The sequence below is a fragment of the Miniopterus natalensis genome, chromosome 1, assembly GCF_054644295.1.
Source record: "Miniopterus natalensis isolate mMinNat1 chromosome 1, mMinNat1.hap1, whole genome shotgun sequence".
Taxonomy (NCBI): Eukaryota; Metazoa; Chordata; class Mammalia; order Chiroptera; family Miniopteridae; genus Miniopterus; species Miniopterus natalensis.
In genome coordinates, this window is record NC_142081.1 from 171,167,341 (window position 1) to 171,192,335 (window position 24,995).

Genomic DNA, 24,995 nt, shown 5'->3' on the forward strand with positions numbered 1-24,995 from the left:
TGTTATTGAATTTATTGCTATGACAATTAAACACAGTCTCAACACAAATGTCATCTCTCCATTTAGACTTGGCCAGATCTATCCAAGAGGTTCAACCCACTGGAGGAGGTCAATCAGCCTTCAGGGAACTAACCCTTTTCCCCATGTTTTCGCTTTTCATTTTGAAAGTACTCCTTATTTATGGATCCTTACTCAATTTTGATTCCTTTTATGTATCTCTTAGCTGCTTCCTTAAGCTTAATTACTCTGTTAGTGGTAACCTGAAATCCCATTATCACTGAAGAACTGGAGATTCTGAAGCTTCACTATTTTTTAAAAATTTGTAACCACTATCATATTGCTGTGAATGTCACAATATTACTCTTGAATGCAATTTCCTGGGCCTGACTTACAAATGTCCTTTATTAGATTGGCCTGAAATCAGTTCCATGTTTTTTATTATAGGATCTATTGCCACTGCATTCTGCTAAGCATTGACTGTGAATTTGTCCTTTTATAATTTACTGATCTGATCATGGAATGTTAGCAAAGAGCTGGGAAAACATATCAACAGAGTTCACTGTATATGGGAATGTTTTTCTCATCATTTTATGCCTATCCACACTGACTTTTACAGTGCTCATATTTGTACATTTTCCCATTTAATCCAAGTCATCAACTACTCACTGAATGCCCATCAAATCCACAACATTAAACTACGTAACTTGAGGATAAAAAAAGAAGCACATGCAGGTGGCTCAGCTGGTTTAGTATCATCCATACACCAAAAGGTTGCAGGTTCAATTCCCAGTCAGGGCACGTACTAAAGGTAACAGATCAATGTTTCTCTCTCACGTCGATATTTCTCTCTCTCTCTCCCCTTCCTCTCTAAAATCAATTTAAAAAACATGTTCCCAGTAAGGATTAAAAAAAAGAAAAGAAGTGTAAATCATAATCTGGCCCCTGGAAATTTATAACCTCAACAGAAGCATGGCAGAGAATGCTCTATTACTAGAATATAAAAAAACAGACTCTCTTCTTCCTGATCTTCTAAATAAAACATAGTAGCCATAAACAATCTTTTTTAAAGAATATATGTTTTTGTTGATTTCAGAGAGAGGAAGGGAGAGGGATAGAGATAGAAACATCAATGATGAGAGAGTCACTGATCGACTGCCTCCTGCAAACCCCCAACTGGGGGTCGAGCCCCCAACCCGGGCATGTGCCCTGACCGGGAATCGAACCCCGATCGCCTGGATCCTAGGTCGATGCTTAACGGCTGAGCCATGGCTGACTGGGCAATATTCTTGATTTAGTTTTTGCCAATCAGATTATTTTCAAATGGTTTCTTGAGATCATGTATACAACAGCAGACAAGAAGTAGCAACTTGTGATTTAGTTGAAGAATGATTCTCATTACTTAATATCAGCATCTGAATCTCAGTATATTTTTGTTGTAAGCACTCATAGTGCGTATGTTTTCTGGTGGGAAATTATATAATGTAGTAAATGAACAATTTGGGAATGAAGAAAATTTCAAGATGTGTCTTTTGAAAATCTCAATAGTGTACTTCATATCATGCTTTTTTATCTTTCTTTTCTCTTACACCCCTTTTCTTGTCAGTTTCTTTCAAATAATTTCCTCCAAATGAATCAGTGCTGGGATGTGCAGGAAGGAACCAACTCTGCAATCATTTTAGTTGGTGCTCAACAAACATGATGGCAACATGTCAAACTATCTGCTAGGGGTGGGGACTCTACGATTATTCAGAGGTTGTCCCTGCCCTGGAGGAACTCATGGTTTTATGAGACACTGTTGCCCGTGAAGGGAGGCTGATATTAATCAATCCTATACCACTCCCCTTTAGTGTTGGATATCATCGTAATTCTACATGGAATTTCAAAGATCTTTTATGCTTATATTTTGTAAGCTAAAGTTCACTTTTTTTGAGACTGGTTAAAAGCCTTCTCGCTCTGCTTATTTGAAATCAAATACCTTCCTTAGATTATTAGTTTCCTCTGCATAGGATAGCATTTATGTTTTGTATTTTTCCCAAAGCCTTTTAAAACATGACCCATTAGATTTTAGGGCATTTTCCTGTCCCTTGGTCAGCTTTCTTTTCTTCTCTGGTTCATTTCTCTACTCTTTCTCACAGTCAACCTATTCCCACAAGTCTTCACAACATTATTAACCTCCTCATATACTTGGTTTCTGTTTTAACACTTGTCTCATGCCCTCCTCAGACCCCACTACTGGAGAATCTTGTTGAGGTCTGTGGGTCAGTGGGCATGGCACGGTTAAAAGTAAGAATGCCAGCACAGTACACCTTGAACAAAGACTGAGAACTCATTACAAAATGATCAGTTTTGCTCTTTTTTCAGTGTATAGTAGGTTCATGTTTATATAGACTTAAAAAGGTCTTGAAAAACTCTGACAGGAAAAAAAACCCCTATTGGGCATTTTTATCACATGATTTGTCTGATGTAGTGTGAAAACAAGGACTATATACCTTGGGCTGTGAGAGAAGAGAGGTTAAGCAGATTCGTGTACAGTAAGGCCATTAGTGATCTTTACTGATATGATTGCTGAGGTTGCTATACAACAGCTCAGAGTTATCCATGGTTGTGCATCAGACGTGAATTTGTTTTGCATCACAACTTATTTGTCTTTAGAAATAACGTTATAAGTCATGGTTGTGGTGTTCTACCCAGATATCCATCGAGGAGTGAAGGGATTCTTTCCCTAACTGCTGCAGAACACATGTCCTGGGATAGGCAGAATATTCGCCCCCTCAGAGTTGGCCAGTCTCTAATCCCCGCAAACTGTGACTATGTTACCTTCCATGGCAAAGGGACTTTGCAGATTTAATTAAGGTAAGAATGCTGAGATGGAAAGATTATCCTGGATTTTCCAGGTAGGCCCAATGCAATCACAACCATCCTTTTAAAAGGGAGGCAAGAATGTCAGGAGTCACAGGAGGAGATGCCATGACAGAAGCAGGGGTCAGAAAAAGAGAGAGATTAGAAAATGCTACATTGCTGGCTTTGAAGATGGAGGAAGGGGCGACAAGCCAAGGAAAGCAGTGGCCTCCAGGAGCTAGAGAATACAGGAAAGGGATTCTCACCTCAAGTGTCCAGAAGGAACTCAGCCCTGCTGTCTCATTTTAGGCTTTTACCTCCAGAATTGTAAGATAATAAACTTGTGCTGTTTTGAGCCACTAACTTCATGATAATTTGTTATAGCAGCAAACAGGAAACTAATACAACTCCTGAGAAAAATTATCCAGGTTTCTGTGGTCAAATAATTTTGGGAAGCATTATTCACTGTACTTCCTTCTCGACGCCTACAGTTTGACAAGTCCTATAATAAAGAATCCTGTTTAACTTTGTTTAAACTGGACCACCGACATTTTAAGGACTATCTTTTAACATTCCTCAGAATTTACTGTTCATGGAACCTACTTTGGGAAACAAAGGATTAAGGATTTAAGGATTTATGTTATGGGTGTCAGAGAATGGATTATGACAGAGCTGGCATTTGAATTTGTCCTTTATGGACAACTAAGGTATTGCCAGGAGAGACAGAGAAAGAGAGGAGAGGGAAGGCATTCTGAAATCGTGGCATCAGGGTGAGCAACCGTCTCTAATACGGGCACTACCCAATTCGAGAACTTAGTTGTTCCTAGATAAGAAAAGCAAGACAATCCTTGGTAAAACACAAACTGATCTGTGTGGTAATCAGAATTCTAAATTTGGGGTTCCAGCTCTAGAAAATTAGTAAGTCACAAAAAGACACCAATATTCATCAAAAATAAATAAAAACAAAATAATACATAGATGTTTTTGAAATACGTAAGTATATATAACCAAATACTTAATGTGAAATTTAAGTTCAGTCTTAAATGCCCCTTTTGGGGCTATTTTTCTGCATGGAATAGACTTTCTAAGGTTTCTTAAAATATGTGTCCAATAAATTTTAGGGTGAAGATGTTTCTTCCTTTTTCTGGTAAATCTTCCAGTGGTAAGTGTAGCTTTCTTCATTATTCCTTGGACCTCTGAACTTCAGTTTAGAAACAGGGTCATCTATTTATTTATTTATTTGTTTTAAATTGAAAACATTTGTGTTTTTTCTTTTTTCTATCACCATCACCTATTTTAGAAGTTTCAGTGCCAATTCTGTGTGCACAGATGTAACCAAAAGACTTTGCTTTCCTAGTAAACAGTAGAGAGGCTGTGCTGACATTAGCTTCCTGTTTGGTGTCAAGTCTCCTTGGGAGCAGAAACTGTCTCACTGTTTGCTCTTTGGAAGCCTAGACTCCGGAGCAGAGCCTTTTCTGTGGGAGGCATTCAGTGTACGCCTGCTGAAATGGTGAAAGGTTCATGGAAGCTATCAGACTTAGGCAGGCCGCCCCAGAATGTGCCACTTTGGCATGTGGATTATTTCCAGCTGAAGACAATCAGGGCCCAGTAGACTCAGGAAGAGCTTTTTACCTTTCCCTTAACTGCCCAAAAGAATTTAGATAGGGGTCCTGCACCAGGAAGAGAGCTGTGACCAGAGAAAACTTGTTATATAAAAAAAGATTTATCTTCATGACACGGCAAACATTTGTTTAACAAAAATTGCTCTTCCCATCTTCTGTGAGCCACTTTCCTCCCCTTTGAAGTCTCAAATCCAAACCCCTTCTCCTGAGCTCAGGGGGGCAGACAAGCCTCCAGTCAGATGGTCTGTGTGCCTTTCATGTTTCCCTGGGGCTCCTGCATGTACCAAATTAAATTTGTTTTTCTCCTGTTAATCTGTTTTATGTCAATTTAATCATTAGGCCAGCCAAAGAACCTAGAAGGGCAAAAGGGAAAAGATTTCCTCCCCTCTAAAGTGAAACCTTGGCTCCACTTGGCTCCAACTTAGAAAGGAAATAATTTTCCCCCCACTTATTTCAATAAGGAAAAGGAAGACTGGAATAGGTGGCATTTTAGGGGTAAAGAATGCAACAGAATTTCTGGTGCTGGAAGAAACAAGGCTGTGACTTTCCAGCCCCTAGAAGAAAGAAGGCTGTGACTTTCTGGAAGAGAAAGCCTATGCTGTCCCTGGGCTTAATCCAAAGCTACTGGCAAATCAAGCAGTTATTTCCTGAAGTTTCATTAAAGAAAGAAAGGGCAGGATTTAGAGCATCGAAGGGCCCCTCCCAAAAAACATTCGTGGAGGTGTGACCTTGAGAATGTGCGCCCCCCTTGCTTGTCTGGCAAACACCTTCTCATCTTCCCAGACGGCTCAAATGACACCTCTGGGAGGCCCCGCTCCCTTTGGCAGTTGTTTACTCTGCCCTTTCTGCTTCCCGGGCACTCTGTGTAAAACTCTCTCAAATATCACTAATCACATTTTATCCGGTTATCTGTTTACATATCTGGATTCAATTCAATAAAGTTCTGCTTGGGCAACGGTAGATCCAATGGTTCAAAGGCAGGAAGGATTCTGGCCTTTAGAAGCTACTTCCTGCTCTGGGCGACAGGCAAACACACAACTACAGTTCTCGGTAACAGCAGGAGAACATGATGCAGTGGGCAGAGGAAGGGAAAGCGGGAGCCACCAAGAACTCCTGCATGGCAGGGTCCTTGCATATCCTTAACCCCCAGCAAGGGGTCTGGCACATAACAAGTTCCATACTTGCTAGTGGAGAGAGGGAGAGATGAGAGAAAGGAGGAGGGAGGGAGGGACCTAGAGAGGGGAAAGGAGTCAAGAAAAACGCCCCACCCCACCCCATCCTTCACTCTGCTGTTATGTTGTCAAACCCATTATTACCCTAAAGGTGCTATTTTCAGGCTCCTGGAAGAGGTATTTTGGAGCAGATAGTTGATGATTAAGTCATACCTAGCACATAACCCAGTACCTGATAATCATCATTTGAAGGAGACAAGCCATAATTTGCCCTGTATTTAACTGTCATCCCACAGTGCATGTTAATAACACTCCCAGGGGGTCTAAAGAGACTCACAGAGGTTGCACTGGCTGAAACCACTAGCAGTGCACCAACTTAATTCTTGGGTTTTGCATTATTAGACCAGCAGGTTCTTTTGCCCCTGCAAAAGGATTTAACTAGAATTTCGGTCCCCTCAGAAACTTGTATGCCATCCAGTTCCCTATTTCTCTGCCAGCTTCATCTGTGCAACTCATCTTGGGTTACGTCTGGCAGATGGAGAGAGGAATCTCATTTCAAGCCTGTGCTGTATCCCAGAGCCCTCCCTGAGCAGCCTCTATTTCACAGAGGAGAGAAGAGAAGAGGGGGGACAATCAGCCTCCCCAAGAGATGAGAGTGTAAAGTATTTCTCAAATTTTCATCTTCAATGGTTGGTATCATTTAACTCCCTGGAGGGGGAGACTATGCTTTGCTGCTTAGGCTAGCAATATAATCTCTAGCTATCCCAATGCCAAAATATCAATTACAGGTTCATTTGGATGATGGGATAAACTGGTGTTCAGACCACTAGACAATGACATAAATTGGAGATGGGAGGAGAAGGTGCTGGAGGAGGTTGAGTCTCAGGATAGAAATGAAACTAAGCTGAATTCTTCATATCCTTGCAAACTAAGTAACTCAATTCTAAAGCACTACTTGTCTCATAAAGAGAAACCCACCAGCAATAAACCTGAAGAAGGTATTCCTGAAGAGATTTTCTTCTTGGAGATTCTAATTAAAGAGAAGTCAACACTCCCATAGCACCCCAGCTCTCCCGAAGTAACCATAAGGGAAGACTGAAAACATAAATGACTCGTAATTAAAAATAAATGTCTCACCAAACACAGGGAATGAGATAGTGTTTGATTCCATTTAGATGAAATAGCTAGAACAGGTAAATCCACAGAGACAGGAAACAGGCGGGTGATTGCCAGGGTCGTTGAGGGGAGTAACTGCTTAAGGGGTACGATGCTCTATTTTGGGGTGATAAAAACGTTTTGGAATGAGATAGAGGTGGTGGCTGTACCCTATAAATGTACTAAATGCTGATGAATTGTTCAACTTTAAAATGGTCAATTTCATGTTATGTGAATTTCACCTGAACAAAAACAAATTAGTAAATATTTTATAATAAAATATTTTGTAACTAAAGGCCTCACTGTTTCTCATTGGTCAACAATCTACCACTACTGGGAAATGAAGAGGATGTTATTTCTATTCCACAGTGAGAAGAGGGATTAAATAAGCTTCTAAATTCTAATATTCGTCACCTTTCCTGTGAAAAGCCTCGTATTTTCCCAGAATGTCTGTAGCCGGGAAGTAATTCAAACCAGTGACCCCTGACTTGCTTGGCTGTTCACCATCAGCAGCAGCAGCAACTGTTTACCTGCAGTTGCAAAGTGCCAGCCAGATCATCAGAAGTCGATGGGGTGCACCTGTGTTTACTGGACCTCGAGCCCCCTGGCAGGCCCTTGGGATCTAGCTGTGTTCTGGGGAGAGGTGGTGACATCAGACGACACCTGGAGGTCTTTTAATTCGGTAGAAAAATATAAAGACCCTGCTCTTTCCACACACTTTCAGCATTAAAAAAAAAAAAAAAATTGATTTCAACACAGAGTAGAAGCATCTTTGGAAGAGAGGCAGCTTTTTTCTCTCCTTTTGATACTAAGAACATATGCTTCGACACACAGATCCAAAGCCGTCAGCTGTTATGTGGAAAGAGAAGCCCAAGAACTCAGAGGGAATAAAAACATATTGAGAACAGAGATAAAAAGAAGGGACCTTGAAAAGAAACTAAAAGACTACGTAACAACCACCAAAAAAAAAAAAAAAAAAAATGGCTAACAACCATGTTTAAGAAAAGCTGGTAGGGGGCTGCCCAGTTTTACCCAACACCTCCCCCTCTACCCCCACACTGTACAGTCAGGGCCAAGGACAACAGGCCTCCCCAACCCTTTCCCAATTTTCAGAACCATTCAACTCGTCCCCCCTACTACTTCTTCATAGAGCTCAGATGTTTCCAGTTTTGATCTTAGGACATATTTTTCCAACCACGGTTTTGTCTCAACTCCCAGACTTAGGGTTTAGCTTTAAGCGTTTGCTTTCTTTGACCGAGACTCTGACATTCCTTTGGGACTACAGCCTTTGGTGGCTGCGTCCACTTTCAGCCTGGCCCAGGAATGTCACACATTCCCTATGTTTCAGTGTGTCCTTCCCTACGTTCTCAGGTGTACCTCAAGACTAAGCCTAAAATAAGGCTCTCGTGTTGATTTCAGGCTCACAAATGGCTGACAAATTTCCTGTTAAGAAGGAATTTTTAAATGTAATGAGAAAGTAAAACATAATCAATGCTTTCAAAATCCCATTTCTACTGTATTCTGACTGACTCGGAGAGCCATAGTTTTTCTCCTATGTTGTGTGAGAAAGAAACATGTGGACCTGTCACAAAATGTGCACACGCCACAGACACTACAGTGTTATTTTTCTGGAAAAATTCCTAACGGAGAGAAAAAGCATCTGTTTCCTACGTTTGTCTCGCTGTGGAATGAAACGCGAAATGGGGGGTGGGCTGTGGAAGGGGCCTCTACTCCCCTTTGATAGGGATGCTGAGACAGAGCATCGATTTGGAGCTATGTGGGTCTCAGGCGGTACGATATGGATGGGGACTGCAATGTTGTTCGTGTGCACTTCCTGTCCGGAGCCACGGCCATTCCCTGTCCCCTCCATCTTCGTGTCACTGCCACAGTGGCACAGGAGTGGCATGGTGAAATTGTAATGACCTGGCTCTTCTGTTTACTGACTCTGACCTTGGGCGTGTCATTTAAGCATTCTGAGCCTGTGTCTCCACTTGCAAGATGGGAATAGTAATAGTTATTGCTTATTTTTAAGGTGGCTGTTATGGGTTGAGCTGTGTCCTCCCCAAAAGATATACTGAAGTTCTAACCCCCAGTACCTATAGGGTTGTTGCAGGTGGAATAAAGTGTGGTCATACTGAAGGAGGGTGGGCCCTTAATCCGATATGTCTGGTATCTTTATAAGAAGAGGGAAGATGGCCACATGACAACACACACACACAGGGATGATGCCCTGTGACAAGAGAGGCAGACACGGGAGTGATGAGCTGCAAAGCAAGGAATGCCAAGGACTGACGGGCCACCACCCGACACCAGGAAGAGGCAAGGACGGAATCCTTCCTACACATCTCAGAGGGAGCATGGCCCTACCTTCACTTTGGACTTCGAGCCTGCAAAACGGTGAGACAATAAATTTCTACTGTTTTAAGCCCCCTAGTTTGTCATACTTGTTACAGTAGCCATAGGACACTAATACAGTGGTCATTTCGTAATTAATTTAGTGTGTGTGTGAGCTCGTGTGTTTTAATTGCAGAGGAAACACATTTAGAATAAACCAGGTAGACGAAAAGAAGGTAACTTTTCTTACATATCTAAAACAAGGAAATGACATTATTTCCTTGAGAGCCAATGCTGCCTCTCCAGATTCACCTCCTAATACTTTCCAGCCCCAGTAACCTGCTCCAGAACACTGGCCTTCTGTCCGTACCTGCGAAGCCCCACCAGGTTCCTTCCCCAGAGCCTTTGCATCAGCTTCTCCTTCTGCCTGGACCACGCCCTGGGCTAACCCCAGCCTCCTGTCTTCTCCTGTCTTTCCTCAATGAAGCCAATGCTGGCCACTCCATTTAAAACTGCAGTTTGTACTCCCGCCCCACCCAGCACCCCCAAATCCTCTTACTCAGCTCTTTTTCTTTTTTCCATGTTCTTATTGGCTTCTAATGTCCTAATAATTTACTTATTTCTCTAGTCTGTGCATTATTTACTGTCTCCCTCCATAATAGAACATCAGCTCCATGAGGGAACAAGCATCTAGAACAGTACCGAGGTCATAATATATGTTCAACAAGGGTTTTTAAAAATCCATTATTTATTTTTAATTAACCAATGCTTGCCATAACAGCAACACAGATAGTTCTTTTCTTTCCTTTGATCTTGTCCTTTATTTCTATCCTTTCCCCTAATTCCCAAAAGTAGTTAGCAGGTATCTGCAGCCCCAAAAATGGTATGATGTTGTCGTTAGAGGTCAGGCAGGTGGGGAACAAGGCGAAGTCCCTCAATTCACAGTACCAAGCTCTATGGTCTAAATACACCATGAGACACAAGGCCACTAACTATTCCATGGCATTTTATAACAGCAGTAAAACAATAAACAATGATTACATTTTATGTTACTCTCTCCCATTTGCAAAACATTTTCATATGAAATTTTCCTTAATAGATGAAAGAACTGGGGCTCAGAGAATTGAAGTGACTTGTCCAAGTTTACTCAGCTGGTCAGAGAAGAGCTGGGAATTAAATCTAGAATTAGATCATCAGTAACAAGGATCTTTTAACTTGGTATTTAGTGAAATTCATACTGCCCATTTCTGGAGTTCCACTCACAATAAAGGAGATGCTCTTTATTTTCTCCATAAGCTACTTCCCTCCCTTCCCATCCTCTAAACAAATGACTCACTTACCTTAATAGCCACACGTCCTTTCCTTGCTGGGTAGCTCTCCACCAAAATTTTCTTCTTCTTAAAGGGAGAATTCACCTTCAGTGGTAAGCGCGCCAGGGAATGAGGTGCATTTCAAGAAAGCCTGGGAATCACTGATCTTGTGAACTGTTCAGAAAAAAACAAAACATCAAGAGTTTTATATCTTCAGTCCTCCCTGGGAATGCCTTCAAAATGAATCTCTTTTCCATTCCTTGGCAGAAATCAGTACAAAAGAGTTTTTTGCTGAGACTTCCAATTAAATTTACTAGCATTAAATGTGCATTCCTTAGCCTAAATTTATTCTAGGGCCTTAATAACATTTATTATAAACTCTTTCCACTTTTGAAGGGACTGAAAGAATCATATTCATGAATACTGAGCTCCTATCCTTTTTTACATACAGAATTCTCACATTTATTCTTCATGGCAGTTCAGTAAAATTCAAGGAGCTAAAAGACACAAATTCAAGCCAGCAGAAGTGAAAGCAATAATCATTATATTATTTCCTCCCCCAGAGATATCAAAGCATCTTTTCATTCAAGTACCAATCACAGAGGTAACTAGGGTCATGGGCTCCCTCTGGGTAGGGTATGCACAGTCCTTCTCAACATGCCAGAAAGCAACCCCTGGCATCATGACTGGAAACTGGAACTGGAGGGTAGGTGTAAAGGTCTGGGCAACAACCCCAGATTCAAATATGCCCTTTGCAAAGCCCAGGAAAAGAAGATGACTTTCTGGGGCAATGATACAGAAAGAAACCACTTCTAATCTCAGGGTGGCAATGGTGGTCTGGCTCCTGCGGGGAGATCACTGGGTGGGTTAAGGAGGAGTCCCAGCTGTGGCTCTGAGAGACTATATCAGACCAGCTTCCCACTGAACACAACTAGAAAAGCTGGATAAAAATTATGTTAAAAACCTGTCTAAAGACACTCAAGTGCTACCAAGGCAGCCAGGACATAAGAGGGCAAGATCTTAGGGAAAAGAGAAATAAAACAGAGGCAACTCATTGTACCACTTTCCTTCTCAGGACACCTACTGATCTTTGAGAGGCCCAGAGCAGAGCTGCTGAGCAGCCAAGCAGAAAGCAGCTGCTCAGAGGCACAAGAAGTGGGATAATCTATGGCAGACTAAGGAAATCCCAAAGAGAAGGGGCACACAGAGACATAGGGAGGTGGACATTCTGCCTCCCTAAGCATTTGCTAATTGATAAATGAGGTAAACCAAGCAGAAGGCAGTGCCAAGAGGCTGGAGAATTAAATGGAGCTTTTGACAGTTTCATGATGTTGGAAGAATTAATATTCGAGTTCAGGGCCCACCAATAAAAGGAAAGCCCAGGTAAATATCCCCTGCTTTTCGTTAGGACCCCTGAAGGGCTCCTCCCTACCATGATAGCCTAAAATACCAGAACTGAGACTTAAATTGGTCCCTCATCAGATTAAGGTGGTCTGCCAGACTCTCACTGCCTATGAGAAGCAAAAGTAGCCTCTAGAGAAAGATACCATTCTCTGTAGTGTTTATGATTCTTTATAAAAAATGTCTGCATTCAATCAACAATTACTAGGCATTCCAGAGCATGGGTTTAAGAAAGGAAGACAATAAAAACAGACCCAGATGTGACCCAAACAGAGTCATAGGATATAGTCTTTAAAATAACTGTAATTAATATGTTCAAAACTATAAAGATTGTAAGATATTTTAACTCACAAAACAGGCCAAAAAAAATTAAGTGAGGATACAAAAGATTTGAACAACACAATTAACAAACTCAACCGTAGTAACCAATCTAGAATACTGTACCCAACAATGGCAACTCCATATTCCTTTAAGGTGCACATGAAACATTTACAGAAATTAAACACATGCAGGCCATAAAGCATGTTCCCAGATATTTAAACAAATGGAAATCACAGTGTACTTTTTTTGAACTTATGATTTTGAAATAATATAGATTCACAGAAAATTATAAAAATAGTATATTTTTTTAATTGAGGGAAAATTGACATGCTATAAAATACATACTGCTCTTAAGTGTACAATTTGATACCCTTTGATAAAGAAGCCCAACTGTGTAACCGCCAACAAAATAAAAATAGAGAGTATTTCCATCACTCCAGGGTGTTCCCTCCTGCTTCCTGCAGTCAATCCCCACATCTCAAAGACAACCACTGTTCTCACTGCTATTGCCGTAGATTAACTGTGCCTGTTTCTGAGCATCATACAAATGGGCTCATATAATACGTGCCCTTGTGTCTGCCTTTATTCACTCAGCATGAGCCTGAGACTCATCTACTCCGCTAAGGGCATCAACAGTTTACTCCTCTTTATCCCGAGCAATAGGAGTCCACTGCATGAGAACACCACAACTTGTACCACATTACTCTACAGATGGAAATCTGGTTGTTTCCATTTTAGGGCTGTTATAAATAAAGTTACTATCAATATTATTGCACAAGTCTACTTGTGAACATGTATTTTTATTCCTCTTGATAAATACTTAGGAGTGGAACTGCTAGGTTATAGGACTGATAAGCTTTTAACTTTACGAGAAACTGCCAAACATTTTCCCACAATCTATGTGTGGCTATCACTTGGACTTCAGTACTGAGTTACTCACTGCAATTAATAGGAAGACCATTGCCTGAATGACCGCATCTCTCCAGGGGCCATCGCTTTCCCTCTGCACTCCCTGGGAAGAGAGTTCTGGGCACAGGAGCCACAGCAGGGCTGCTCCAGAGCTCCAAAGACTGCCAGCTCTGATCTCTGTCTGGCAACGCATCTCAGAGATGCTCTAAGTGGTGGCCCCGTCCCAGTAACGGCCACAAGGAAATGTAACCACACCGACTTTTCATTCTTCAGAAGTGTCAATTACCCAGTTGGTCATTCTTTAATAAGCACCTTTAGAGCAATAAATCAGGCAAACTAGCAAATATAGAATCTGAGAGTAATGAGGACTGACTATATGCCTGGTTCCAGGTCTGAAACCTGGTTTTCCTCTTTCAAGTTTCTTCCTATTTAGACAGAAGAGGCCTGGTGAAGCCCCAGGTAAGCTTCATGACTCCCAGCAAGGTGTTAGCTCAACTAAACTGGCTTCATGGGCGCTCCCTTACTACTGAGGTAGCAATTCACAACTTGTCTCATGTTGAACCCTTCGGTTTGGAGCCCTCACCCCATCCCTGTTTGTGTCTTTTCTGTCGTCCTCAGGGGGAGCTTTACAGAATGCTGGAAATGTTAACCATGTGCCTGTAATTCAAGAGTGACTCTATCTGGGTGCTTATGTCAGACACAAGAACACCATCGGCAATAACGGGGCCACCTACGCTTAGTACTACACTCTGGAGACTGACGGGAAGCGGGAGGAGAGGGAACAACGCGGTCCTTCAGTGGACCCAGCATCCGCGTATCCAGGTAAACTCTGAGTAAGTTTAAAAGTGGGCTCTTTCCCTTTGCCACGATGCTTCAAGCCCCTGCTGCCTGTGGGGTCCGCCCTACAAACCAGGTGCTGGGAATCAGTTTCCACCCAGCAGTCAGGAAGGCCGGGTGTCAGGACGGCGTCTCCAGGATTCACTTGCTTCTGCAAGTCATGATGCCTGTGACCTGCCACTTGAGAACAGACTGTAACAGAAACTACAGCTGCATTACTCAGAAGCTTTCTGTCTGGAGTAGTAACTGCACTGCTGGCTGGCCAGCTGGAGTCAGGTTTCCATCTGGGTGACTCTGGCTTTGCAGACGACACAACCTGGTCACTTTGAGCAGTGTATTCTCAGCCCATTCTTTAACAGCAACTGGCATGGAGAAGCCATGACCTGGTTTTGGTGACTCTCGGTGGACAGCAGGACTTCCTTTCCCTCCTCTGAGGCCCCCAACCTGACAGCAAGGTGCAGTAGGAATGATCTGGACTGGACTTTGGGTCAGGAGACCAGTCTTGGCTGGATGTGAAATTATACTGTGAAGTTGGGGCGGGGGGTGGGATATAAATTACCTCCTTCCTTTTCTCCTCTACTTCCACGCACTAGCAGGAGGAGCACAGAAAATCTGCTCCTTCAGCCCTGCCTTCCCAGCCTCTTACCCAACAGAACTTCAGGGACCATGTAAGTACAAAAGATCTACCTGATACTGTGTGACTGCATCTACAAAGGAGGAAAATCTAAAGCCATTAGTGTGTAGAGACATCTTCAAGGATGCCTTACACATAGGAATCAAGCTCAAGGGTTGAAATCTACCCCACCCCACCTCACCCCCAGATCTTATCATTTTCTATTCTTTCTCTACACACACACACACACACACACACACACACACACACACACACACACACACACACCACTTCTTAGCCCAACTACAAGCTTTGGTTTTCTGTACAGTTGCTATTAATTTCATTTCCCTTCTTCCTTTCATTGTGAAACTTCAGAGGCAAATGGTCTATACCTTTTCTTTCCATCGTCTCAGCACTGTTCTCTGCTTAACTGCTCCAAATCACTCCTGATCTCACCATTCGACTCAAACTGCACCTCTCGGCGTCACCAGTGACCTCTGAATCCCAAAGGAAAGTCTTTGCTGAGGTCTCATCAGTCTTGAGACTCACCATCCTCCCATCTACAGTCCCCTAATATATGATGCTGCTAACTAGACACCACTATCTGAAGTTGTCTGTTTCTTTAGTTTCCTTGATAACTGTCCTCCTGGTTGCCTTTAACCCTCTATGTGCTTTTCCCCCCTCCACACATAAATCTGTAAGGCAAAGCAAATATCTGTTCCCCGTCAGCTGCAATGATAGCAGTTTTTCTAAGACTGAAGCCTGTCATTTCACTTTTTCATTCTCACTCAACATGCCTGGTTAGTTTTGTGTTTTTTAAAATCATATTTGTTTCATTCCTTGACTGTCTCTTCAGTCTGGTCTCTCTGCCACCATCCTGACCCAGGCTCTCATCTACTCATACCTGACCTGCTGCAAAAAATCCTACTATTTAGTGTGTGTCTGCTGTGTCCTAAACATTACTGCCAGACTAATTCAGCAAATTCTGCTTGCATTACATTACTCCCATTCCACAAAACATGCAATGACTCCCCATTATTCACAGAATAAATTTCTAACTGAGCCTGGCAGTCCAGGCCCCCAAACCTGACCCCACTCAACCCACCCAAGCTTATTCTATTACCTAACATCTACCACGCCCAGCGCAAACTGTCTACTCTGGACAAATCAGGGCCTTGCACCCAATCCTATCCAGGATGAGTCTCAACTCTAAGCTTTATTTTCAGTGAGCAGACAGAATAAAACTTGGATTTCCCTGGACATTGCACTAACATCCCCAAGGCCACTGTGATTCCTGTTCCCAACAAAGCAGCAGGACCTGCACAATCCCCACAGAGAGCCTGCACTCTTCCAAGCTAAGTGGATTCCACTCAAACCAGACAGCATGTGACGGGCAGGGAGCTGCCAGCCAAGAAGTGAAGGGTCCCCCATGTTTGTGACGTTGGTGTCGGGAGGTTACTCCATCATAGAGGGTGGAGGAGGGAGAGCAGGGGGAAGGAGGGGTTCTTGTTCTGCTGGTCAGTGAAAGTACAAACACAACCTGAGAATCATGGGCTGAACTCATTCAAGTCTTTGCGGAAAAGTGGCTCACCAGATAAATACCTCTGCTGGTTCTTTGAATTACAGATGAGTAAACTATTCTGCTTTTTTATTTTCAACTTCTCAAAGGCAACTGCTCACAAGCACATCTTAGGAAATAAATTGCATCTCCCCAATACTTGGCTGGAGAACAAATGGCTGTCGACTTCCTATATTCTTCAAGGAAAACCCAAGGTTCGGGCATGAAAGGATAGGCCTCACATGAGGTCATGAACCTATTTACCAACTGAGACGGCCACCAATCCTTACCTTTTGAGAGTACTGTTCCCTGAACCAATGCTAGGGACACATGGTTCTTCACCAGATGATAAAATTATTCACACTTTAGACATGATGCTAAGACAACGGTCCTCAAGTCTGTAACCTTTTTGAAGGTTCTCCTGAATTTCCATTCTCCTATTTTCATTTTCCCATCTCTTTTCCACCTTGTTTTACCTTGTAAAGTACTTTTGGACTGAACTCAGGTCCGGTCTCCTTTGCTGCGATGTGAGAATACAGCAGAGAAGCATCCCTGATTTAGCTACCAAGAAACAACTTATTCCCCCTCTGTTTGCCCTCCAGCAGCAGGAACAGACTTCCACTATCCCATCCTCACTCCAGCCAGTGGTGGCCTGGCCGGTTTCAGTAATGCCCTTATTGTTTGTACCACCAACATAGGTAGCACGTAGAACAAACATGTGGTTTGCTGATGTCTTTCCCTAAAGAAACTATGCGATAAATGGTGATTTATGTATTATAAACAGTTACGTTCCCAGGCTAGCTCTCACTCCTAATTACCCCTATCACTGCCGTAGTCAGAGAGGGATCCCAAGTCTTTTTCTGTGTTCCTGGAAAGGGGGATGGGATGGTTCCAGTTTTTTCTGTGTCTTTCCAGGGATACTTTGTATTTACATATACAACCATATATATCTTCAATCCTTTCTCCCTTCCTGTTTCTTAATGTAAAAGTTAGATATAATCAATACACACTGTCCAACTCATTTCTGCTTTCCCATAATAAGAGATCTTAGAGGTTGCTGCATATCAGTACAACAGATCAGCCATGATCCTCTGAATAGCTCAATGGATATAACAACTTACTTTTTAAAAGGTTAAAATAATTTATAAACTTAGTCATAATGTAATAAATTGGATTAAGGTAAATTTAAACTCTCCTTTATTCACTGTAAAGGCACCAAATAAAATAACCACCAGCACAGAAGAAAAATGAAGGAGGGAAAAAACTTATCCACAATCCCACTGAAACTAGTTGAAAAATTCAAAACAGTTTTTTATATAACAAAGGCTCACAAATGATACCAACACTGCTGCTTTGTGGACCACACTAGAGGGACAGGAAGAGCTCTCCATATGTGCCAAGGAAACAAAGATAAGAACGTCTGCAGCAAAGCTGTACTAGCAAAACACTAGATAAAGCTTGATACCATCTTGAGATGAATCAATAAATTGTAGCATCTCTTACAACAGGAAACTACAGAGCATGGAAAATTAAAAAATGGACTTATATATATCAAATCAACACTGTTAAAACACACAAATCTATGTTAAGCACAAAAATAAAGTTCCAGGATGTCATATACAGCGTAACAACATTTAAATAAAATTTAAAACGTGTAAAGTAATATTAAATATTGCTTAAGAATTTGCACATATGTTGTAAAAGTATAAAATCATGCTGGAGAATGGGAACATCAAATTCAGAAGTTTTTTCAAAAGGAACAGAAAACAGAAGGCAGAATGTTACTATTTTGCTAAGACAGGATGGTGGGTCTGTGGGCATCTTTTACATTACTCATGACATATTTCAGAATACAAAAATGCTTCTTCAACTTGCTGATTTCAAGTATCTGCGTGTTAAAATGAAATCGTACTTGCAAAAGCTCTGGATAAAAGTAAAACCTGCTCTGAATATTAAGGTTTATTTTTTTAATTCAATTTTTTTTTCGCCCGGCCAGGCGTGGCTCAGCAGTTGAGCGTCGACCTAAGATCCAGGCAATTGGGGTTCGATTCCTGGTCAGGGCACTTGCCCGGGTTGCGGGTTCGATCCCCAGTTGGGGGCGTGCAGAAGGCAGCTGATCAATGACTCTCTCATCATTGGTGTTTCTATCTCTCTCCCTCTCCTTTCAATAAAGATACAATAAAGAAATCAATAAAGATACATTTTTTAAAAAAATAAATTTTTTTTTCAATTCCAATTTACATCCAATATTATTTTGTACTGGTTTCAGGTGTGCAACATAGTGGTTAGACAATCATGTACTTTACAAAGTGATCCCCTGATATCTCCAGTGCCCACCTGGCATCACACATAGTTATTATACTACTACTGACTATATTTCCTACGCTGTACTTCATATCACCATAACTATTGTGTAACTACCAATCTGTATTTCTTAATCCCTTCACCTTTTTCACCCAGTCCCTAACATCCCTCCCTTCTGGCAACCTTCAATCGGTTCTCTGTATCAGTCTGTTTCTGTTTTGTTAATTTATTTTGTTCTTTAGATTCTACATATAAGTGAAATCATATGCTATTTATCTTTCTCTGGCTTTTTTCACTTAGCATAATACCCTCTAGGTCCATCCATGCTGTTGCAAATGGTAAGATTTCAGGGGTTTTTTGATGGCCGAGTAACATTCCATTGTATATATATATGTACCACCACTTCTATCCACTTGTCTACTGATGGGCACTGGGGCTGTTTCCAAATCTTGGCTATTGTAAATAACGCTGCAGTGAACACAGGGGTGCATATATTCTTTCGAATCAGTGTTTTGGGATTCTTCAGATATACTGATGTAGTTCTTCTAAGACAGTGTTATTAAAGTCTGGTGGATGGAGTGTTCACACCAGAATCACTTTGGGTGCCTGTTAAATAGGCAGATTCCAGGGCACTGTCCCACATATTAAATCAGAATTTCTGAGTACGAGGCCTTAGCATTGCAATATTTATAGATGAAGTGTGAAAACTGTTACTTGAAGGATCTTTTCTTCCCTGTTTTAATTGTAGTTTATATGCCATTTTGTATTCCCATTTTTTTTCAATTTTTAAAGCTAATGTTTTATAATAATGTTACTAATAATGTTCACTATCATTTTAATTTCCTGCATAGTATTTCATTGGATGAGTGTTTTTTAACTTACTTATCTTTTCAGTTGTTGTTGGACATTTAGGATCATTCTCATTTTACCCTCATAACTCTTGGTCTTTCACACTGTCCTCTGAAATGAGTAAGTGGTTAAGAGCCAAGGCTAAAACTTATAGGCAACTTATTCACTTAGTTCCCAACTAATACAATTTTACTTTCATTTAAGACAAGTTTACCAAAGCCCACCATGTCCAAGGTACACTGGGGGCCAACTAAGATGAGAAATTCAAGACTCTACCTACCAAAGTTTAAAATCTAGTAGATAGTTTTTAATCTAAAAATAATCAGCTATTTTGTTGGTCTTGGGGGGGGGAGAAGGGGCCTTGAGTTTTAATGCTTCCGAGGCAGCTACTCTAATTATTTGTTTTACAGGAAACTGAGGCTTAAAGTAATCAAGCAGCTTGCCCAGCATCACACAGTTAAGTAGAAGAACTGAGATTTGAACCTGGACAGTGTGACTCTAAGGGATTAGAAAACTTCTTCTGTAAAGGACCAGATAGCACATATTTTAGGCTTTGGGGTCTGATAGTCCCAGATGCAAATACTCAGCTCTGCTGCTGCAAAGTAAAAACACCCATAGGCAATACTTTAATGCAGCAATTTTCAACCGGTGCGCCACAACAATTTTTAAAACATGCAACACCTGACTATTTAGTCAGGGGCACTGACCTCTTTTCCCTTAGACTGTCAAATAAAAAATGACAACAGCCAACACAATAGCCATCCAGTGTGAATGAATCAAAAGTATACCTTTTTTTTTTTGTCAGATCGGCAAAAAATCTATTTTTTGATATGCCACAAAATTTTAGTAATCAGTTATGTGTGCCGTGAGATGAAAAAGGTTGAAATCGCTACTTCAATGAATAGGCGTAACTGTTTGATTGCTATACACTTTACATTTATGAAGCACCGTTTTTAATTTGTTATATTAAATTTTCTATTGGGACCAAATAGCTTTGAAAATTTTATTTCACACACTGGGAAAGAAAAAAATCTTTATAATTCAGAAACACTATAATATGTTGTCAGCAAGTTACAAATCCACAAGATCCTCCTGTTAGTTAGATTTTCTGAGTTATAAGAGTTCTTCATCTGTATGTCATGGGCATTCTGGCAGTCACAGAGCTTCTGTAAAAATAGACAGGAAGAGTAAGACATTTACTTTTAGGGGATAGAGAGGGCAATTTTTAAATTGCTCAGAAACTATACATTTAGAAATAAGAAGAAATGAGCTCCTGATCCATGCAACAACATGGATGAATCTCAAAAGCATTATATGGAGTGAAAGAAGTACAGGAGACTAGGTATATATGATTCCATTCATATGGCATTTGGGGACAGGAAGAAGGGATTAATGACAAACAAATACAAGGGACTTTTTAAAAAAAATTTTTTTGTTGTTATTCAAAATATTACAGATGTCCCTTTTTCTCCCCATTGACCCATTCCACTCAGCCCCACCCCCCTACAAGGGACTTTTTGGAGTGATGGAAATGTTCTATAATTTGGTTGTAATATGGTCACATGACTACACATATGTCTAACCTACACTGAAAAGGGTAAAGTTTACTGTATGTAAATTAGACCTCAATCAACCTGTCCAAAACTGTTATCGAGAGTTCCTTGGGCAAAGATATATAGAAAATAAGTTAAAAGGTTCCAAAAGGAGGTAATACTGCGATTTGGGTCAGATGCACGCCATCTGTTTAATCTCAAAGACAGACCCGGAGGACTTGGGGCAGGGCTGATCTCTGAAGACAAGTGGGAGGAAAGAGCAACAACTTAGGCAGCTGGAAGGTGCTGACCCAGACGGCAGTTTCTGGCCATCCTTCCCAGATTCCAGAGAAGCTCCTGTTTCACTGTGTTAAGGAAGTTGAGGTAATTAGAACACTTTCTGCTATGTTCAGTCTGACCCACATCTTGACCTCAAACTGCCCCAGAAAGCGCCAAGTGCCGACTGCTGACACTTTAGGGGTCCTATTACTGCTTTCAGTAATGTTTCTGGGGCTACTCATTTAAAGACAATCCACTGAGAGTCTACTACTTGCTGGGCACTGATGTAGCAAAAAACAAGATGGAAATCTCTGCTCCCCTGGAACTTACATTCTAAAGGATGGGGGGGGGGAAGTAGCTTCCTATGCCCCTGCCCTTTGAACCCCCTGCAGTTGGTAAAATAAACCAGAATATTTCCTCATTAAATAATAAAATAAAATAAATAAATTTTTATACAGTTTCAAAATCCAAGCTTAAAAATTAAAAAATGAAACCTAAACACCACTGATTCAAAATTATGCTTTTCAACGGAGTAGGTATTTGTAGTCTCCCTTGCCTTGGTTAGGCTGTGGTTAATATCAGCTAAAAAGAATGCACAAGTAGGAGTGTGCCAAAACACAAACTAGGTATCAAGAGTTTCAAAAGGAAGAGATTTCATTTGTCAGAAATGTGAAGATCTGGTGGGCATATGTAACAAAATCATTCTCAGGCCCCAAATTACATCAATCTGCTTGGCGCTTTTTCCCCCTCATCCTCAAATGCCAGAAGAAAATCATTTTTCCTTTCCACAGTTCCTCCTAATTTTGCACGCTGCCTAAACATGTAAATTTATGCAAATGAAAAATGCTATTTTAGTCCTGATAGAATCACTCTTATCGAGTGATCATCCTATAAAAAACAAACATCTCATGCTGAGTTACACCTACAAATCGGAAAGACTGAGAACTAGTCATTGCAATTTCCACACATAATCAACATTTTCTGCTAATTATTTTCTTTATAGACATTAATGGTTTTTTTTTAAACTACAGGTCTCATTTAGGATGAGGAATATCTCTGCAGTTTTCTTACAGAGATATTCTTATAAACAGAACCCCCAGGTAAAGGCTTCGTCCAAGTCCTTTACCTTCCTCTGCATCTTCCTCCAGCACTCGGGCACAGCTTCAGGATAACAGGTAATGGGCAAATAGGCACGAGGTATTCTGGTCTAACTGACAAACTGCAGGAGGGTCAAATGACAGGCGTCCAGCAGGCAATGAGATTGAAGCTGGACAGGCAGGCAGGCTGACCAGACTCAAACTTATGGAACAGATGCAGTATGTGCACCAAATCATTTCACATGCACCAAATCGTTTCATTTTTAGAGTGCCTGGGAAAGGAAGGCATAATCGTCCTCATTCTACTGATAGAGAAATTGAGACTTCCAAGGTTTAAGTAGCTTGGCCAAGTCACATAGCTCACAAGGGACAAAAGCAGAATTCAAATCTGGATTCAGTGCACAGTCTCTTTTTATTTGGTGTCCTTCATGATCCATCAGTGCAGCACCTGCCTTCTGCAGAAGGGGGATATGCCTCCTGCAGAGGCTTTTCATATTATGTACTATGAACTTTATAAGTAGTTTTCTTGAAAAAGCAGGTAGTAAAATAGTATAAACCCTGCCTCCCCTCAAAATATGGGATGGTTAAAATATCAAAATATGGGAGTGACTTGGCTATGAGTTTTCTGGTATGGCTGCTTTTGCTAAATTTTTTGTAATAAACATGCATAAACTTTTATACAAAGGAAAATTGCAACAAAAGTTACTTTAAAATTCTAATATCTTTAAAGGCCAGGATAAGAGCACAGGTGTTATGCAGCACTGTGCCCAGCAGGTTGAAGAAGAGGCTATAGGCTTAATTAGCATTAGTGATGACAGCATTTGGACAGTGTGACTAAGCTTTACTATAGAGACTCTCTCTCCAAAAACAGAGAAAATATACTATAGATATGGGAGTAAGTGCAAGGATTTTTTCTCCTCTGTGAATACTAATGATAACTTTTTCCTCATTTGCATAGCTCTGTAACAGGACTTAAGGAGAGGTGCTTCCCCAGAGGGGCGAGGGGCCACAACACTATAAATAATTATTGCCACCACCTAACATGCACTATGCAAGGACTTCTGCATCGAGGAGGTGGGAAGTATTCCAGAGAGAATATGACGTCGGGCTGGACATGAAGAAAGAGTCATGTTTTTGCCAGGTGGGGAAGCAAGAAAGAAAAGAGAAGAGCACTGAGCTGTTCAGAGCAAAAGTGCAAGCTTGTGTGTCTCTGGAGTTCACAAAACAATTCTGAAAAAGGGAGCTGCGCTTTAAGACCTGTCTCTATCTTTCATCCACATGCGAATTTAGAATTCAGCCAGAATCCTTAAAGAGCTGATTGATGGGCATGCCAGCTCCGCGACACCACCCTGATGGATGTGGCAGTGTGCTGTCACCTGGTGAAACACATTCTTCTCTCTCCGTGTTGACAAATCACTGCACAGGGACAGCCAGCCATAAAGATAAGGCATGATTTTCTCCTAAAACAAATACCAAGTAGACAAGTGTGGGTTTTATGCAGACATTTATCATCTTCTACAAAATACTAATAAAGTAGTTGCCAATTGAGCTGAAATAATTATAATTCCTCAAAAATGTCCCCTTTTGAGAGTAACAGGCAGAGCACCAACAATGTCTACCTTTACCCAAGAAGGTAAGAACTTACCAGATGTCTCTATTCTTGCCTTCGAGGGAGTGATGAAAAACATTAACTTATAAACATAATTTTCTGTAAAAGCCAACAGACTTTCAGGCAAAAGCACTATTTTGGCAAACTAAAAGAACACAAAAACGGGCCGCTCGTTTTCGGAAAGCTACACTTGAATAGTCCAAACATTTTAAAGAACATATTTACACCACACAAGCCACAGGGACAACAGAGAAACAGCACAGGGTATTTTAACTTGATCTATGGAAAGGTGATTCTTCCTAAGTGTCAGCAACCACATTTAGAGGCCTTTCTATGAGCTGTTTTAGGACTGCAGGAATGTGTGCATGCATGTGTATTTATTTATAACTTGCCTCACTCCATAGGGGTCTGGGGTGGCTTTCAGTAAGTACATGCATAACCAAATATTAAAATATTAATAGAAATTTTAAAGTGCAGAGAAATGTAAGTGAGAGTAAAATTCAAGACCACTGAAACGAAACACACAAATATGCATGCCACAATCAAACTTCCAGTTTGGCTTTGGGGATCCAGGCAGTCAAAATGAAAAGAGGCACAAGTAGGCATATCATGCTCCTTAGCAGAAAGGAGGAGGCATGCAACACTCGGGAAAGCAAAGATTTCCTAGTCCTGGATTTGAAAAGGAAATTCTCAAAAGGAGAAGTCTTTGGGGACACTAAATTGAGACGGTAGACCCTGCCCTCAAAACCTCTATAATAACTGCAGTTGCTAATTCCATGTTTCCACCCCTTTCTATCACCCTTTGACTAAATCAAAACAACAACACAGGACAAAACATTAAAACCCAACTCCATGAAGGGAATTCTTTAAGCGACTAAAGCAATTTTGCTCAGCAGTGTTATTTGCCAGACAGACTGACAGGCCTCAGGAGTTCAAAAATAGAATGGGTGGGGGACATTTCTTCCAATCAATACCCCAGAGAACAGCCACTCACTGATTCAGTCATCTGTTCACTTCTTGAGCTCCTACTAGGAGATACTAGGAATCAAGATAGGCACTGTAGATTCAGTCACAGTAAGACACGGTCCCAATTCTTGAAGAACTCATGGTCTGGTAAACTGATCTTCAAAGATATTTTTTGTCAGTGAACTTATCTTCACAAACTTTTACTGTAACTGCTTATGGAAACTTGGATGGGATGATACAAAGAACAGTATTTTACCATGTTTCACCAAAAGCACTTAGGACATGATTT

At 41.1% G+C, this 24,995-nt stretch overlaps 1 protein-coding gene across 3 annotated transcripts in view; it reads right to left on the bottom strand.

The window, feature by feature from the left end:
* Positions 1-24,995, bottom strand: part of CRACD (capping protein inhibiting regulator of actin dynamics) — a 207,017-nt gene that overhangs the window by 98,527 nt on the left and 83,495 nt on the right. For all 3 annotated transcript variants that reach the window (XM_087827279.1, XM_087827282.1, XM_087827289.1), the window contains one exon: positions 10,462-10,605. The gene's annotated coding sequence lies outside the window, so the exon portion shown is untranslated. The remainder of the gene's footprint in view (positions 1-10,461; positions 10,606-24,995) is intronic.